The 18,090-nt window shown below is 41.5% G+C and overlaps 1 long non-coding RNA gene across 1 annotated transcript; it reads right to left on the bottom strand.

Annotated features, from left to right (window-relative positions):
* Nucleotides 1-345: 345 nt before the first annotated feature.
* On the bottom strand, nucleotides 346-1,472 carry LOC136532209 (uncharacterized). Its single transcript, XR_010778193.1, has 3 exons — nucleotides 1,341-1,472; nucleotides 1,128-1,268; nucleotides 346-972 (listed from the first exon to the last, which is right to left on the bottom strand). It is a non-coding gene; the product is annotated as an uncharacterized lncRNA (long non-coding RNA).
* Nucleotides 1,473-18,090: the final 16,618 nt, after the last annotated feature.

Below are 18,090 nucleotides of genomic sequence, written 5' to 3' on the forward strand. Positions count from 1 at the left end.
AAACATGGCCAGTGCCTGTGGCACCTGCATTTTCTTCACGAGCGCCTGAGAAATAAAAATGCTTACACAAACCTCAAGTCTTCATTTAACAAGGCGAAATTAATTATCCATTAGTGTCGTGCCGCTTTGAACCTGCGGTGATGTTGTATTGTTGCTGGTTCAATAGCTTCAATAAGATACACTCAACATGAGATCAAAAAAAAATGCACTCAACTAAAAATTAGTTTCTATATTTATTAATTAGACTAGCAAAAATACCCGTGCGTTTCAACAAGAGAAAAAATTATGAAATATTCATGAGAAACAACCATGGGAATGGTACATGACATCCATATTATAAGTTAATGTTGGTAATAATGCTATTAAGCCCGTATCGGATTAAAATACAACCACCTAGCTAATTATCCACGTTTCATCCATAACCAGCAAATTCAAACAGCACTGAGTTTTGGCCCTCACAAAGTATCCATCTATAATTATACTACCACACATTCTACTCCTAAGTTATACATGTACAGCAATGCCACCTACCACATCCTAATTTTAGCTAAGTTAGGAAGCACATTTTCCATGGAGGGACAACTCGCTGAATTGTCCTTCACTTATTCCATCCCTAAATAAACAAAACAAAAGTGTTGAAGTCTTCATCCAAGAGTTACCTAGATAAGTCAAGCACATACCTACAAATTAGAATCCTATCGAGCTTCCAGCCAGTCCTCTTATAGAATGAAGTCAGCAACTCCTTGCCCATAATTTAGAGACACCTTAGTTTCAAACTATCACCTCTTCATTCACAGCTCTTATGAACACAAATGATACAAATTACCTTATCGTTCTACCATTTACTGGAGTGCCCTTCTCTGCATCTGTACCAGTCCAGAAGAGATTCTGTATCATCTCCTCCCTATGTGTTTGCGCCGAGGCCAGAACTTTATATGTTGTGACTTGTGGCCAGTCCATGGATGCAACCACCTGCAAAAGGTTGCACCATCTATTCCATTACTTTGTGTCATGACATTTCCATGCATTGGGAGTTAATCTTCAAATGTGGAGTGAAATTTACTTTTTAATTCATAAAGCATTTGAATGAAACAATTGTTATTGTTAGCAGAGAACAAGAAACTAACAGCTGCAATAAAAGCCGAGGAATCTTCTCCTGCTGTAGGATGGATAAAATCAGCACCAAAAATGATTGTTGGCACATCTAAGACAAAAGGTATTCCATTAGGCACAAAGGCTCGCTCAAGCACTGTATTTTTCCCTCAAACCTGATAAAACATAGAATAAATTTCAATTTCCATATAACAACCGAAGCACAGATTTTTCAAGGATGCACATACCATAATGACCAGTAACATCCGGAAGAATCACAATAAGTAGCTGCAAATTCGGAGCCCTCATGTGAACATCCCTTAAAGCAGCTTCTATGTGATTGGGTGAGGCTGACTGAACTTCTGTCACCGGCCTTGGATGTAACAGAACCGCCCAATTTATACAAGATCAAGTACGGCTGTCCCCGCTAACACGTTGACACGCGCATACTTTCACTCATATAAACCCGGTAGTCCGCCGAGTGTCCCGAAAGACCTCGGTAAATCAACATCACAACCAAGATCGCGTAATTAAGCAAATACACATCACATACACAGGGTTGCAGCGGAAATAATATTACAAGTTTGGGTTTCAAAACCGATTAGTGAAAACAACATAGCTTTTAAAAGATTACATTAATATATGTTCCAAATACATTGCTAGCATAAATGACATCATCCGACAAAAGCATATAGATGAGAAGTAAGTATAGAATCACCGAGCCAACCAGCGGTTAGCCACCATCTTCAACAGGCCGAGAACCTCACCTGCAACATGGTGGGATAAACCCTGAGTACTCGAATGTACTCAGCCAGACTTACCCGTCGTAAACCAGAAATAAAGTGACACCAAGGATTATGCAAGCCTTTATTTGATGGAGCTGAGCTGACAACCTTTTTGCATAAAAGCTTGAGTAATCATTAGCATTATCCGCCTATACTAGCAGCGACTTTTAGCCATTACCTACCATCTATATTAGCACCTATACTAATCAATCACTTAATTAAGTTGCAAACAATAATAACCATATCAGGTAATTCATGGCTCATTATCATAGTCATCATCATCATCATTTAACCATATCATTAAATTTAGTGAGTCTACGTTGCCGCTGCTCAGTCAAGTTCTCACTATCCGGGAGAGACGGCGATTCGAATTGATTCCTATCCAGCTGGAGGGGTATTCCTAACACTCACCCAATCCACCTGATCAAGGGTTTCCTCAGGTCACCTTTGGTACATCTCAGGAATCGCGGCTCCGAGCAGCGCCGCACCCTCAGGGAGTCCACTCTGCCAGGTGGTCAATCTCACCTCGGACTTACGCCAATAGCTCCCCGCACATCCTTACTACCGCCAGGGTGCGCACTTTCACTTCTCGGTCTTCCGGCCTGAGTTGAGCTACTCAGCTTCACGGTCGGAACGAGTTATCCGGCCAACTAAGTGATAGGCATGCGTTCAACATGACATGAGGACGTACAGCGAATCAGTCCTTAAACGACACAGACGGGGATAGATTCACACCCAAGACCTCCATGCCTTGTTGCTGCACTATCATCATCCCGTCCGGTCTCTTTTCATTATTAACACATGGTCCTTTTCCATGATAGCAATTATAGCCAACCATGACCGGAGCTCATCCTACATCTCGTAGGTGACAGGAAATCACCCGACTTCTACCGGTCTAAGCATAGCTAAGCATCATTCGATCCTACACTTAATTAGGGTTCATAGGATTTTATCTGGACAAGGTAAGGATATAATGCAACAATTGGTTCCAACTAGTTCCTATACTTAATGCATCACCAACAATAAAAGAGACTCAAGATATTTGTAAAAACATTGGAGGCTTAGAATGCTCCAGGGCTTGCCTGGGATCCGACACAAGTCAGTTCAGTTAGGTTGTACCATCCTGGTGACATCTTCGATCCTAGCACTTGCTTAGTCCTTTCATCTTCGGGATAGATCCACCAAACCAAAACTTCGGGTTTGGCTCCAACATCGCATCCTTCACATGGTGCATCTATCGTACCTAGATGAGATGCAATATGCAAGTGTATGAATATGAAGAATAGTACCATGAGACGCATCGCAAAATAGTAAGCAAGACAAGTATAGTTTACACTCACACACTTAAGTACTTTGCGATGCTTTACTTAAACATCACACAATTTATCATGCTAAGATGGCAAAGAAGACGACAACACCAAGCATGACACAAGCTTCCCAAGATCTCAGGTACTCTAACTCAACCATCATCAAAGGTTTGAGCCACACTTAGCAATATACAAGCAAACAACTATAATTGGAATCTGTCAATTTCTGGACATACAAACAGCAGCTACAAGATTTAACTATAACTAGAGTTACACAAATCCAAATGACTTACAAGAAGACATTTTGGAAAGCTTATGGAATTTTCTACAACTTTGTTATTATTACCAAAAGCTCATTCAAATCATAACTAGATCAAACACTAGCATCTTTCAGATCTGCTCAGAATACAATTAAAACCTGACCAAATACTTAAAAGTTATGTAACTCCTACACTATCTGGCCTATGACCTCACAATTTGAACACAAGCAAGATCATGAAATTTTCTACAACTTTTGCATTCACTACAACCATAGTAAACATTATTTACACCACGAATATAATTGCACAAGCAAAACTGCAATTGCAACCCAACAACAGTGGTACAGAAAACTGATAAGAACTTCAGAGAAGTACAACTGGAGTTCTAGACCTCCAACAAACATGAACCATAACTTTTTGAAAAGCCTAGGAAGTTACCTACAACTTTCTTATTCTCATATTAAGATGATTCTACAGTTAGGAGGGTCAATTAATTCAATAATTGCATCTCTGTCCAAAACATAGACAGAAACTGACATGCCACTTTAAACAGCTATAACTGGAGTTATACATGTCCAATAAATGTGGTTCTAGACTTTTTAGAAATCTTATCAAATTATAAACAACTTTGTTGTAAACACCTAAAGCTAATTCTACTATTAAGAAGGCCCCACAATACCAACAAGGTAACCCTGTCAGAGTTTGGGCAGAAACAACCACTGATATTTAAGCAAGTATAACTCAAGATCTACTTAACCAAAAATCATGATATTTAGCTTTTTGAAAAGCTTAATAAGAGTACTACAACTCATGTATTATAATGAAGTCATGATTCATAACTTAACTAAGCCAAATAATTCAAGCATGCAGGACTATTCAGGGTTGGAGCAAAGCAATACAGTACATTTGTTATTTTTATAACTCTTAAAATATAAAACCTACGCTTCTGAAATTTTTACCAGACAACAACAATAACCTTATGAGCACTCCATAAAAATTTCACATTTATTTGAGTAAAATAACTGCAGTTATCAAAAAGACAAGACATGACTAGCATTAAGAACCTAACTTCCTAAATCTATTTTTACAGCTAAACCTTTAAACTAAAACATGTAATATTATAGATCTGGTGCACAGACAATTTCGCATGGATTCCAAAAAGTCCTCATTTACTATTTTACGATTTTTCTACAAATTACTACGAATTTTCAAAGTGGAGCATTCAAATCTGTAAAAACTAGAGAAAAGGAGTTGAAATCTTGCATCGGGGTCCTTGCGGAAAACACAAATTAAACACGAACAAATGGATCCTTTTAGGTACTGTTCAGATGAGTCATGGATTCTCACTTAGGCCCTCCAACTTATTCTAATTCATGCGTGCAGTCCTTCTCTCTCTCTACCTCACAGCAATGGAGCAGAGCAGAGAAGAGGCGCCGGGGAGGTTGGGCTCCAGGCAGCTGACGGCCGGAAGTGACGAGGAAGGGGATGGCTGACTCTGGCCATGGCTAGCCATGGCCACGCCTGGCTCTGGCCTTGGCCGGCTGCAGCTAGCAGCTGCTCGGCAGCGGCAGGATGCGGCAGCTGACGGGCACGGTCTCGGCGGCAATGCTTTATGGCTTTGCTGGTTGGGGACGGCGCGAGGAGACGCTGGAGGGGCATGGAACTGGGTGCTCAGATGGTGGAGGTGATGAGCTACGAGGGTGGATGGGGCAGGGCCTTGCCGTGGCAGCCATGGGCGCGCCCGCCATGGCGCTGGCAGCTGAGCGGAGGAGGAGAATGGAGAGGGAGTGGGGAGGCAAGTGAGGGGCATCTGGGCAGCTCGGCATCAACACGTCGCGAGCTTGGGCGAGTTGGCGAACGGGCACGAGCACTGAAGGCCACGCGGCAGCGAAGTGCTGTGGCCGGTCGGCCATGACGAGCTTCAGACGTTCCAAAAACTGAAGGAACTAATACTACCGCAAAATTACGACTGAAACTCCATTTTCAACGATCCATAACTCCAAATCTGTTCGTCCTTTGCCACAATTTCAGTAATACAAGATGTAGAGCTACATGGGAACTACAACTTTGTCAACATGAGTTAGAGCTGGATCGACCTAGATTGGGAGTTACATTGTTCCAAAGTATGAACCCTAAAACTGTAAAACAGCTTAACACTTAGCAAAATTTGCTAAGTCTAAAACAGCTCCAATTCTGCCATGTGGGCCACTTTTGAGGGTGTTCTGATCATTTTCATGAGATGACCATAAAACAACTTTTGTTCCTTAGCAAGTTTACTACAACTTTGCTTAAGGGTGCTCCTCCATGCAAACACTCCAAGCTGCACTTTTTAAATAGTCAAACAAAACTAGTTCTAGGGTCAACATGAGTCAACTAGGGCTTAGAAACCTAATTTGGACTAATGACCTTTATGAACATTGTTCCTCATGACAGTATAAATGTAGCTAGGGTGTTTTGGTGGGTCACCACATTCATTTGCATGTGATGCAATTGCTCTAGCTTCTCAAATCAATTTAAACATGCATTTGCAACACATGGAATGTTAACTCGAAACAAGCGAAACAATTCGTTGAAACACTGGACCCTAGTACATGGGACATGTACAACCCCTCTAGGGTACTAGGCATAACACACAGACACCACAGAAGGTACAAACATACATGAGCAGTAAAGAACACCGTGTTGCAACATGGAAACATAGAATGATGCACATGTGGTAATGATATGAATGTGCTTATGTGATGCAATGCAGATGCACTAATGTAAGGCAAACACCAGGGGTGTTACAGCCCTCCCCCCTTAAAGGAATCTCGTTCCGAGATTCGGTGCGAAAGACTTTTAAGGGAAGAGAAACTTATCATCCAGTTCCCAACATCAGTGATAGCATTAGGCTACTTAACTTTGGAGTATCAGAGAGGCTAATTTGGTCACGACACTTTCTGATACTTGCTCTTCATCATAAGCTATTGTCTGAAGAATTTCCTTTGTTGACGTCCATAAAGCATCGTTACATTGGAAGGAATCCAAGATAGCACTGTCCTGCGTACTTCGTCCATGATGTACGAAGAGTGATACAAGCGTAGACTAAATACTTGTAACATCTACTTCCCTAGTGGATATAACATAGACAGATGGACTTTGCACTAGATCGCAGTCGGTTGACGTATATTCCTTACAACGGGGTTATATTGGCTCCTAAGGTCTGAAAAGCAGTTCTCTACTCAAGTGGCTTGAGCACAATTTTTTGTAAAGGATGTGATCAAAGACAGGGTAAACATCCTTTGAGGGTATGAGAAGCTAGTTAACCAATTTCCAAACTGGTTGTAGCGGTGCACTCACTCATATGTCAACTGATGGAAAGCTACATACTGTTCCATGGGTGCAGTGCTCTTTCCCTGATAACAACACTGTATTATCTGAGTCTGTTGAGTGAGTGGTAACGTAATAGCTGACTCAGTCGGCTCAACGTTCCCGATGATCATTCCTTAGGGAACCTTTGGATCTAAGTTGCAACAGTGATCTGGGTTGAATCTGATGCAACCTATTGGGTAAAACACATATAAGGTACCAAAGGCATGTCAGCATTGAAGAATCGTTGATGCAGAAGGATGTTAGCGAGGCTTGGAGGGCAACACAAGTTGCAAGTAATCACAAAACTAGGGACTAGTTCACTACCAAGCAGGTTAAGTACAATTTTCCTTCGTGGTGCAGTTGCACATCAAGTTGGTTGACTTGCATTGTAGCAAAACCAGCTTTCTTAAACTATATTTGACGTCGAGGCTTCCATTCTTAGGCAAATCAATATCTCAAAAAACCATAATCCAAAAATCCATGGTTTGACACCTTTCCAATTACATTCGAATTGCACGGCACAATTGACCTCTAGAACACCTTGACTGCTCACGCATTGCTGATCTAAGAGGGCAAAAGCAAGGCACATAGGGGTGCAATTAGTCTTCTCAAAGGTATGGAGGGTTGTCTAACAGCAAGACATCTACAAGTTGTAATTTCTCGGTATGAATTACAAACACAACCGTCTAATGCAAAGGATGATCGCAGTCACAGCGAAATTGCAGATTCTGTACCCTTTTGTTTTCTATTCATATCTCACAAACTAGTGCTCCGTTGTGCATGAATTTTGGTAGGCACGTAGACCCATGGGTCTTCTAACTACTCACCAAAATTCAACTCAACCGGACTCCGTTTGACCATCCAAACAATTCGTCTACCAAAACTGCTCTGTTCTGAAATGGCAGCAAACCGAGCCGAGAAGATATCTCTCAAATCCGATGTTTTACGCAACCAATACTCAAACCAACTTAAGACATGGAAGGGTCCTAAGCAAGGAATGAGATCACCAAGTTTGGAGTCAATCCGATTTTGTTTGAGTCACTAATCGCCGGATTGAAGATAACCGGTTTTGCTGTTTCTTTGCTTAGCATTATTCTGTGAGATCTGGCCTTCGTAGTTACCACAAGTTGTTACCTAGCTAGAGATTAACCTTACTATGGGTAACTAATCAGTTGTCTCTCAACACTCAAAGTTCCAAATCCTGACTCTTGACCACAACAATAATTGCAATCAAGGCACAAACAGACGGTCGTCATCGAAGTCTGCAAATAAGGAGTCACACTAGAGATGGTTGATTTCAACTGTATGACCATCATGCACCTACAGATCAAGAACTTGAATGGGAGGTTCATTAGCACCCGGTGACCTGTTACACCACATGATATCGCCATCCATTATCATTAGATTGATAACTTGTCCAACATTAAGTGTTGGGTACCTTTCTGATCCAACAGGGACGACATAAGTTGCTCACTAGATGACTGACATCATTACAGGGACAACCAAGTGGAGTCACTTGTCTACCACCTCTTGTAGTCTGTTAATGTTTATGTCGGTGACCAGTTCTACAAAGGTTATCTTTTTTTGTGACTTCAAAAGGAAGCTCTACTACTTTCGGCCAGATATATGTATCTTCGATAAGATATGGAGATAACCAAGGAAGAGTTCACATGAAAATAACACATCGGTGCAGTTCGGTAATGGATCATGACTAGAAACCCTGATACCAGCGCGTGCCAAGCAGCACAGCCTTGTGTGTGCACCCACAGGAGGCTCTCGGTTTCGTCACGGCACCGTAGATTGCTAATCGTGGCACCATTACTGAACATACAACCCAAAATAATTTTCACGTGGCACAATTTTGGTTGCACAGGAGCAAGCACAATGAGAAGGAGGGATAGCAAACAAAGGTAGTCACAAGATTATGAGTCAACAAGTAGGGGATCCGAAGATCAAAACACCGTGCAAGAGAGCATAGCCTAATTGCCGAAGACAGCTAAGCAGGGAACTCTTGCATAATTTCCATATACGCCTTGTGTCCACCAAAGTGATTACCATATAATGATGAACATGAGATTTGGTCATGCTGAGCAGCAACAAGAGATCAAGACTGATAAACATCCAGGGACTTGAAAGGGTTACAGAGCCAAGGCACTGACTAGGGATTCAGTTGATAAAGCAACGACATGATCTACGAGGAAAAGGTTCCAAAGCAGGGTAGATAACAATTAGCGTTGCACCATATCATCAGTAGGAGAAAGAGCAATGAAGTCCGACAAGAATTTTTGAGCAAGGTCCTCCCACATAGGAATGGGACAACCACGACACATGCAAGCATTCTAGGGAATTAAGCTTGGGCCTAAGGTCAAGCAAAGGCATAGATAAAGTCTTCGTAGCACAATGTTCAAGGCTAGCAACCACGTGTATAGGCTCAGGCTCTTAAGAGAGAACTTAATTGGAAACAACAACTGTGCGATTACGTAACTTGAGCGTTGTTTTAGGATAAAGCTATTTGACACTCGTATGCTTACCGAGGACAAAAGGGTGACAACTATGGCACTACCTAGATAACGAGCATCCACGCCTACATCATGGTCTTAAGCGAGCATTTTGAAACACTCAATCCAATTAGCTTAAATGGCTATTACGAAGCACAAAGCTCGTACATAACAAGAAGTCACTTACAACAACACCACTACACATATCAGGCAAAACATGGTGGTAAGGCACTGTTATCTTTTGTTTCCTTTGGAAGCAAACATACAAGGCAAAGCTAATCACATCCTATCTTCAAGCACAGCTATTCAAGCAGCATGGGACAAGGCATTTTGGCTAGCTTCACACAGGGAAAATAGTGACATCACATTGATCATTAGTCACTTAGCATTAGAACAAGGTGAGGGAAGCATATTTATGCACAAGCACAATCATGATGCATGCTCATCCTATTCGTCCTCACAAAATTGCCAACCTAAGGTGGCAATCACGCTCTATGTCGGTGGCATAACACGTATTCTCTCGATATATAGCTTGTCGTCAGCTACATTCAATCTACGCATTCGTGGTTAGCGTACCTACAGGCAAATTCATTACAGCCCATCCCCACAAGAGATAAATAAGCACACAATGAAAGTAGTAAACTAAGATACTCTCCATATATACATCCCCAGATGTATATACTTCGATATCCATAGCTACCCGATAAATATACCCGTAATTAAGTACCTTCATATATATATGGGTGTAACATGTAAATATTCCAGTAACCACAGCTAACTCTCCCCTAGATCGACAGTTGGACGGTCATGCTCTCACAACTCACACTTACCTGGGCGTAGAGGCAATTGATCCATACATTACCATTCAAACGAAATGGCATCCATACAATAGCACGCCGTATGGACGACGAAAGTAAAAACCCCATGTTAGTACTTAGATAGCCACCTAATAGTCCTTAACTGGGCATGAAGGAGGATGTCGCTAGCATAGTTTTGCAAATTAGTTTTGATAAATTTGCCTGCAGCTAAAGTTTTAGTTAAAATAGGCTTTTTAAAACCAAAACTTTGTTTTTAAAACAATGTACATGACAGTATTATGCTTAATCTTTCCCTGATACCAGCTATAACAGAACCACCCAATTTATACAAGATCAAGTACGGCTGTCCCCGCTAACACGTTGACACGCGCATACTTTCACTCATATAAACCCGGTAGTCCGCCGAGTGTCCCGAAAGACCTCGGTAAATCAACATCACAACCAAGATCGCGTAATTAAGCAAATACACATCACATACACAGGGTTGCAGCGGAAATAATATTACAAGTTTGGGTTTCAAAACCGATTAGTAAAAACAACATAGCTTTCAAAAGATTACATTAATATATGTTCCAAATACATTGCTAGCATAAATGACATCATCCGACAAAAGCATATAGATGAGAAGTAAGTATAGAATCACCGAGCCAACCGGCGGTTAGCCACCATCTTCAACAGGCCGAGAACCTCACCTGCAACATGGTGGGATAAACCCTGAGTACTCGAATGTACTCAGCCAGACTTACCCGTCGTAAACCAGAAATAAAGTGACACCAAGGATTATGCAAGGCTTTATTTGATGGAGCTGAGCTGACAACCTTTTTGCATAAAAGCTTGAGTAATCATTAGCATTATCCGCCTATACTAGCAGCGACTTTTAGCCATTACCTACCATCTATATTAGCACCTATACTAATCAATCACTTAATTAAGTTGCAAACAATAATAACCATAGCAGCTACAAGATTTAACTATAACTAGAGTTACACAAATCCAAATGACTTACAAGAAGATATTTTGGAAAGCTTATGGAATTTTCTACAACTTTGTTATTATTACCAAAAGCTCATTCAAATCATAACTAGATCAAACACTAGCATCTTTCAGATCTGCTCAGAATACAATTAAAACCTGACCAAATACTTAAAAGTTATGTAACTCCTACACTATCTGGCCTATGACCTCACAATTTGAACACAAGCAAGATCATGAAATTTTCTACAACTTTTGCATTCACTACAACCATAGTAAACATTATTTACACCACGAATATAATTGCACAAGCAAAACTGCAATTGCAACCCAACAACAGTGGTACAGAAAACTGATAAGAACTTCAGAGAAGTACAACTGGAGTTCTAGACCTCCAACAAACATGAACCATAACTTTTTGAAAAGCCTAGGAAGTTACCTACAACTTTCTTATTCTCATATTAAGATGATTCTACAGTTAGGAGGGTCAATTAATTCAATAATTGCATCTCTGTCCAAAACATAGACAGAAACTGACATGCCACTTTAAACAGCTATAACTGGAGTTATACATGTCCAATAAATGTGGTTCTAGACTTTTTAGAAATCTTATCAAATTATAAACAACTTTGTTGTAAACACCTAAAGCTAATTCTACTATTAAGAAGGCCCCACAATACCAACAAGGTAACCCTGTCAGAGTTTGGGCAGAAACAACCACTGATATTTAAGCAAGTATAACTCAAGATCTACTTAACCAAAAATCATGATATTTAGCTTTTTGAAAAGCTTAATAAGAGTACTACAACTCATGTATTATAATGAAGTCATGATTCATAACTTAACTAAGCCAAATAATTCAAGCATGCAGGACTATTCAGGGTTGGAGCAAAGCAATACAGTACATTTGTTATTTTTATAACTCTTAAAATATAAATCCTACGCTTCTGAAATTTTTACCAGACAACAACAATAACCTTATGAGCACTCCATAAAAATTTCACATTTATTTGAGTAAAATAACTGCAGTTATCAAAAAGACAAGACATGACTAGCATTAAGAACCTAACTTCCTAAATCTATTTTTACAGCTAAACCTTTAAACTAAAACATGTAATATTATAGATCTGGTGCACAGACAATTTCGCATGGATTCCAAAAAGTCCTCATTTACTATTTTACGATTTTTCTACAAATTACTACGAATTTTCAAAGTGGAGCATTCAAATCTGTAAAAACCAGAGAAAATGAGTTGAAATCTTGCATCGGGGTCCTTGCGGAAAACACAAATTAAACACGAACAAATGAATCCTTTTAGGTACTGTTCAGATGAGTCATGGATTCTCAGTTAGGCCCTCCAACTTATTCTAATTCATGCGTGCAGTCCTTCTCTCTCTCTACCTCACAGCAATGGAGCAGAGCAGAGAAGAGGCGCCGGGGAGGTCGGGCTCCGGGCAGCTGACGGCCGGAAGTGATGAGGAAGGGGATGGCTGACTCTGGCCATGGCTAGCCGTGGCCATGCCTGGCTCTGGCCTTGGCCGGCTGCAGCCAGCAGCTGCTCGGCAGCGGCAGGATGCGGCGGCTGACGGGCACGGTCTCGACGGCAATGCTTTATGGCTTTGCTGGTTGGGGACGGCGCGAGGAGACGCTGGAGGGGCATGGAACTGGGTGCTCAGATGGTGGAGGTGACGAGCTACGAGGGTGGATGGAGCAGGGCCTTGCCGTGGCAGCCATGGGCGCGCCCGCCATGGCGCTGGCAGTTGAGCGAAGGAGGAGAATGGAGAGGGAGTGGGGAGGCAAGTGAGGGGCATCTGGGCAGCTCGGCATCAACACGTCGTGAGCTTGGGCGAGTTGGCGAACGGGCACGAGCACTGAAGGCCACGCGACAGCGAAGTGCTGTGGCCGGTCGGCCATGACGAGCTTCAGACGTTCCAAAAACTGAAGGAACTAATACTACCGCAAAATTACGACTGAAACTCCATTTTCAACGATCCATAACTCCAAATCTGTTCGTCCTTTGCCACAATTTCAGTAATACAAGATGTAGAGCTACATGCGAACTACAACTTTGTCAACATGAGTTAGAGCTAGATCGACCTAGATTGGGAGTTACATTGTTCCAAAGTATGAACCCCGAAACTGTAAAACAGCTTAACACTTAGCAAAATTTGCTAGTCTAAAACAGCTCCAATTCTGCCATGTGGGCCACTTTGGAGGGTGTTCTGATCATTTTCATGAGATGACCATAAAACAACTTTTGTTCCTTAGCAAGTTTACTACAACTTTGCTTAAGGGTGCTCCTCCATGCAAACACTCCAAGCTGCACTTTTTAAATAGTCAAATAAAACTAGTTCTAGGGTCAACATGAGTCAACTAGGGCTTAGAAACCTAATTTGGACTAATGACCTTTATGAACATTGTTCCTCATGACAGTATAAATGTAGCTAGGGTGTTTTGGTGGGTCACCACGTTCATTTGCATGTGATGCAATTGCTCTAGCTTCTCAAATCAATTTAAACATGCATTTGCAACACATGGAATGTTAACTCGAAACAAGCGAAACAATTCGTTGAAACACTGGACCCTAGTACATGGGACATGTACAACCCCTCTAGGGTACTAGGCATAACACACAGACACCACAGAAGGTACAAACATACATGAGCAGTAAAGAACACCGTGTTGCAACATGGAAACATAGAATGATGCACATGTGGTAATGATATGAATGTGCTTATGTGATGCAAAGCAGATGCACCAATGTAAGGCAAACACCAGGGGTGTTACATTGGATTGAAATCCTGAAATATCATTGACATCGAATATGGGTTGACTGTGTAGAAATCACACAGATGCAAATATGTGTCGAGTCAAATATTTATGGAGCACAAAAAAACTACCTTCCAATATGACATTAAGAGATAAACATAATATATTTCTTGCATACATAAGAAACATAAACCATGGATTTCAGCAAATAAAACCCTGGACAAAATCGAGCAAGATGACAAAGAAATTACATATCTGTGTCAATTACAAGCGCTAGAAGTGCAGTGCTACTGATCAGGTATGCAAGTTGTCTGGTAAATAAATTCAAAATTGCAAGCTACCATTCACTCATCTGTATGTTTATTCTTCTTTTTATTTAATAAACATGCTAAATTCATCCATGGTCATGGTTAATTGGGTTAATTAGTATTCGTGCAGAGTTGCATACTAAAATTTCTAGAGTCATATGCACAAAGAGTCATATCCACATAGAGTCCGCGTACTAAAATTTTCAACTTTCAAGCCTTATAGTTTAGTAATAACAAGAATATTTACTCCAACAAATACAATACAATATGCACATATATAACTTGGTTCTGACATATCACAATTCCAAAACCCTGCTATGATCCACAATAAAAGATGAAAGGCACACAACAAAATTACATGTTCTTCTCTAAAAACTTTTTAGAACGATGATATACGTGATAGATTAGGGGTAACACTAATTGAAGAAAAGCTCAACACCGGTTGAGATGGTTTGGACATGTCCAACGGAGACCTCCAGAGGCACCGATGCGTAGTGGAATTTTAAGTCAGGATAGTAACATGAAGAAAAGCAGAGAAAGACCGAAGTTGACTTGGGTAGAGGCAATAAAAAAAGACCTCCAGAGACACCGATGTGTAGTGGAATTTTAAATCAAGATAGTAACATGAAGAAAAGCAGAGAAAGACCGAAGTTGACTTGGGCAGAGGCAATAAAAAGAGACCGGAAATAATGGAATATATCCAAAGACTTAACCTTAGATAGGAGTGCTTGAAAAACAACTATTCACATAACTGAACCTTAATAGCAACTCTAGCCTACCCAACTTGTTTAAGACTTACAGCCTCTGCTGTTGTTCTTCTTTCTCTGGAAACTTTTTCCCCATGGACGGTTGCTTGTCGTCAGCATCGCCTTTCGATTCCCTGTTGTCAATTCCAATCTGGCGAGACCAAGATTCAAACTTGGCAGGATCGGGTTCGAGATGCAGAGACTTCGCTGTCAACAAAGATTAATTTTTTTAGCAAGATTCGTGGGCTATTATATAAGAGGAAAAAAAGGCAAAAGAGAGAAACCTGTTCGAACACATTATGGAAAAAAGTGGAGAAGTTTGTGTCGAACGTGGAGTTCGTGTCGAACTTATCATGGATAATTTGCCGATCTGAGTTGGTGTCCCAATCCGAGCTGGTGGTTGGCTGGCTCCTCTGTGGCAGCACCTCCACCGCCGTAGGAGACCAGCGCCCGCGGCCACCGCGGCGGCGCCGGCTTCTCGGAAGAACGCGGCGACGGAGCCGCCGGGAGGCCGACGCGGCCCTGCGCGCGGACAAGATTTGCGCCGGCGCGGAAGACTGGCGTGCGCGGCCCGGCAAGCGGTGGAGGCGCCACCGCGGCAGGGGAGACGGCGAGCGCCGGAAACCGGCCACCGGGAGGGCGAGACGGCCCTACGTGTGGGCGGGAGTTGCGCCGGCGCGGGAGACCGATGCGGCGGAGCCTCCGCAGCGTGGGAGGAGGACGGGCTGCGGACGGTGAGCTCCGGCCGCCGAGAGTCACGCGTGGCGGCGGCGACGCGCAGGAGGACAGCGGCTCCAAGGCAACGGCGGCGGGTGGATCAGCGGCGCTGCGGCGGAAACGATGCGGCTGGGAGACGATGGTTTTTCCTTTTTTTTATCGGAGCGATGGAGCGATGTGAGTCACGTGAGTGGGCCGGATGCGAGAGAGTGGACCGGACTGTTGAACCAAATTGAATGGGCTGGACGAAAAAATTGGGCTGAAATTTTGTCTTTTTATTATTTGATATAGATTAGAGTATCAACTACGCAAAAAGATGATACGCCACTATAATTAATTAAGAGAAATGAGGAAATAGTTTTCTAATAAAAAACCATGCCTACACAATAATCAAGATATAAAGAGATGCCATAGGTAGATGATGAAAAGAGAAGATAGTTTATATGTGTAGTGTCTATCTAAATAATAGACATAGAAACTACTAGTAATTGTTAGCATTGGGACTGTCCTAAAAACATCTCCAAAAGGTCCTCTATGTAAGTCTTTATAATAAAATTTAGAAAACAAATAAAAACATACTTTAATAGACTTTCTAAATCACTCTCCTGTCTTTTCACTATCCAAAACCACCTTTCTCGATCTCTACTTTTGGAAAGGCTACATGGCTCAGTATTTCAATTGAGAGTGCTGATACAAATGATAGTGATAACTTTACTGGTTGAAGCCCTCGCCCGACGGTGCTGATTGAGCACTACCACAAAAAACATTATTACTGTCGATTTGTGGCTTCAACCGATAGTGGTAGTACAACTGACAGTGATAGGTGGACTATCATTGCTGGCCCATGTTTTCAACCGGCAGTGATAGGCATTGTACTATCACTGCCAGTTGAAGCCACAAACCAGTAGTGATTGGTCCACCTATTACTGGTTCATGTCTTGAACCGCCAGTGATAGGCTGCTTTGCACTAAAAAATGTAAATTTTTCATATGAGGTCGTATCAAAATAAATTTTATATCAAAATTAGAGTTTAAAGAGATATAAAACTTTGTAGTTGAGAACTTTTTAATTTGAGATGGTTTACAAGTCCAAATATTCAATATAAGTTCTCGGATTGAATTTGAGATAGTTAACAATGTTGAATGGTGTAAAGTCACCATTAGAGTTGTAGTATTCGACGAGATCTATAACTTTGCAGTTAACAACTTTTTCATTTGAGATCGTTTAGAGTGTCAAATATACAATACAAGATTTGAAATTGGGTAGTTAAAAGAATAGCATCAACTGTGTATAGTCACATTTGTTGTGTAATTCAACTAGTGTGGATGCTTGAGAAAATATGAATGTTGAGGTATTGAGTTTGAATCCTGAAAAACTCACACTTTTTTACTTTTAACACTTAGAATCGGCAGGTGATGGACTTGCCCCATCACCTGTAGTGATTGGTTATAAACGTTGAGGTATTGAGTTTGAATCTTGAAAATGCATATATATTTTATTATTATTTTTTATACTTAGAAACTGACAGTTATGGACTTGCCCCATCACTAACAGTGATAGGCTAGTGATGGACTTGCCCCATCATCGACAGTGATAAGCTAATCTAGGCATATTCTCACTGTCAGAAAACCGGTAGTGATGGACTTCCCCAGTCACTATCGGATTCACACTATCGAATCCGAATCGGTAATATCAGGTTTAGACCCAACAGCGATGGGCTAATCTGGAACAGTGAAGGCCTTATCAAATCAGGTGACACTAATTGATAGTATTACAAAGCAACTATGCTGGTTGAGGCCACTTGACATAATGTTCCTAGCCTATTTAAAGAGTAACGCCTCGGTGCCTAAGCCCGACTACAATCAAGAGTTCCTGTCTTCTTTCGTCGGCATAGCTTAGAGAGGTGCTACACAAAATCTTCAAGTTTTTGGCAAATATACCCTCCTCAAGTGATCTAATGTTAGTAAACACCATCCCATTCCATTTCTAGTTAGATTTTAGATTTCTTTTTAGCCTGCTAGCACATTAATTTAATTACATGAGTTATCTCACTTGCTCCCTCTCGATTACTCCTAATCACCCCCAGTTACAATCTTACAGATGGGTGGCCTCCAAACTAGATTCTGTTTGCAATGTGCCGGTCATGTAAAAAAACTAACGAAACTGTTGGCTTACTCATATGGTCATATTTGCTGTGACATTGCTAACAATAATTAGCCGACTTTAAAAATCGAGCACCATGAAGTCATGTACCACCCAATTACTATTTGGCACACGTGCGCTGTGCCATGTAGCAGCGCACAGACACATGGCGCAAGGGGAAGCGAGGACTAGGCATGGAGGCTGGAGGGTGGACGGGTGTTGATGTTTTGAGTAAGCACCGGCCAGTGAATTTGTATATTGCGCGTTGGACCCGGATGGTGTGCTAGGAGGACACAATGATTATACTGGTTCAGACCGAATGTCC

Source organism: Miscanthus floridulus, unplaced genomic scaffold (assembly GCF_019320115.1).
Source record: "Miscanthus floridulus cultivar M001 unplaced genomic scaffold, ASM1932011v1 fs_550_4_5, whole genome shotgun sequence".
NCBI classification, from domain to species: domain Eukaryota; kingdom Viridiplantae; phylum Streptophyta; class Magnoliopsida; order Poales; family Poaceae; genus Miscanthus; species Miscanthus floridulus.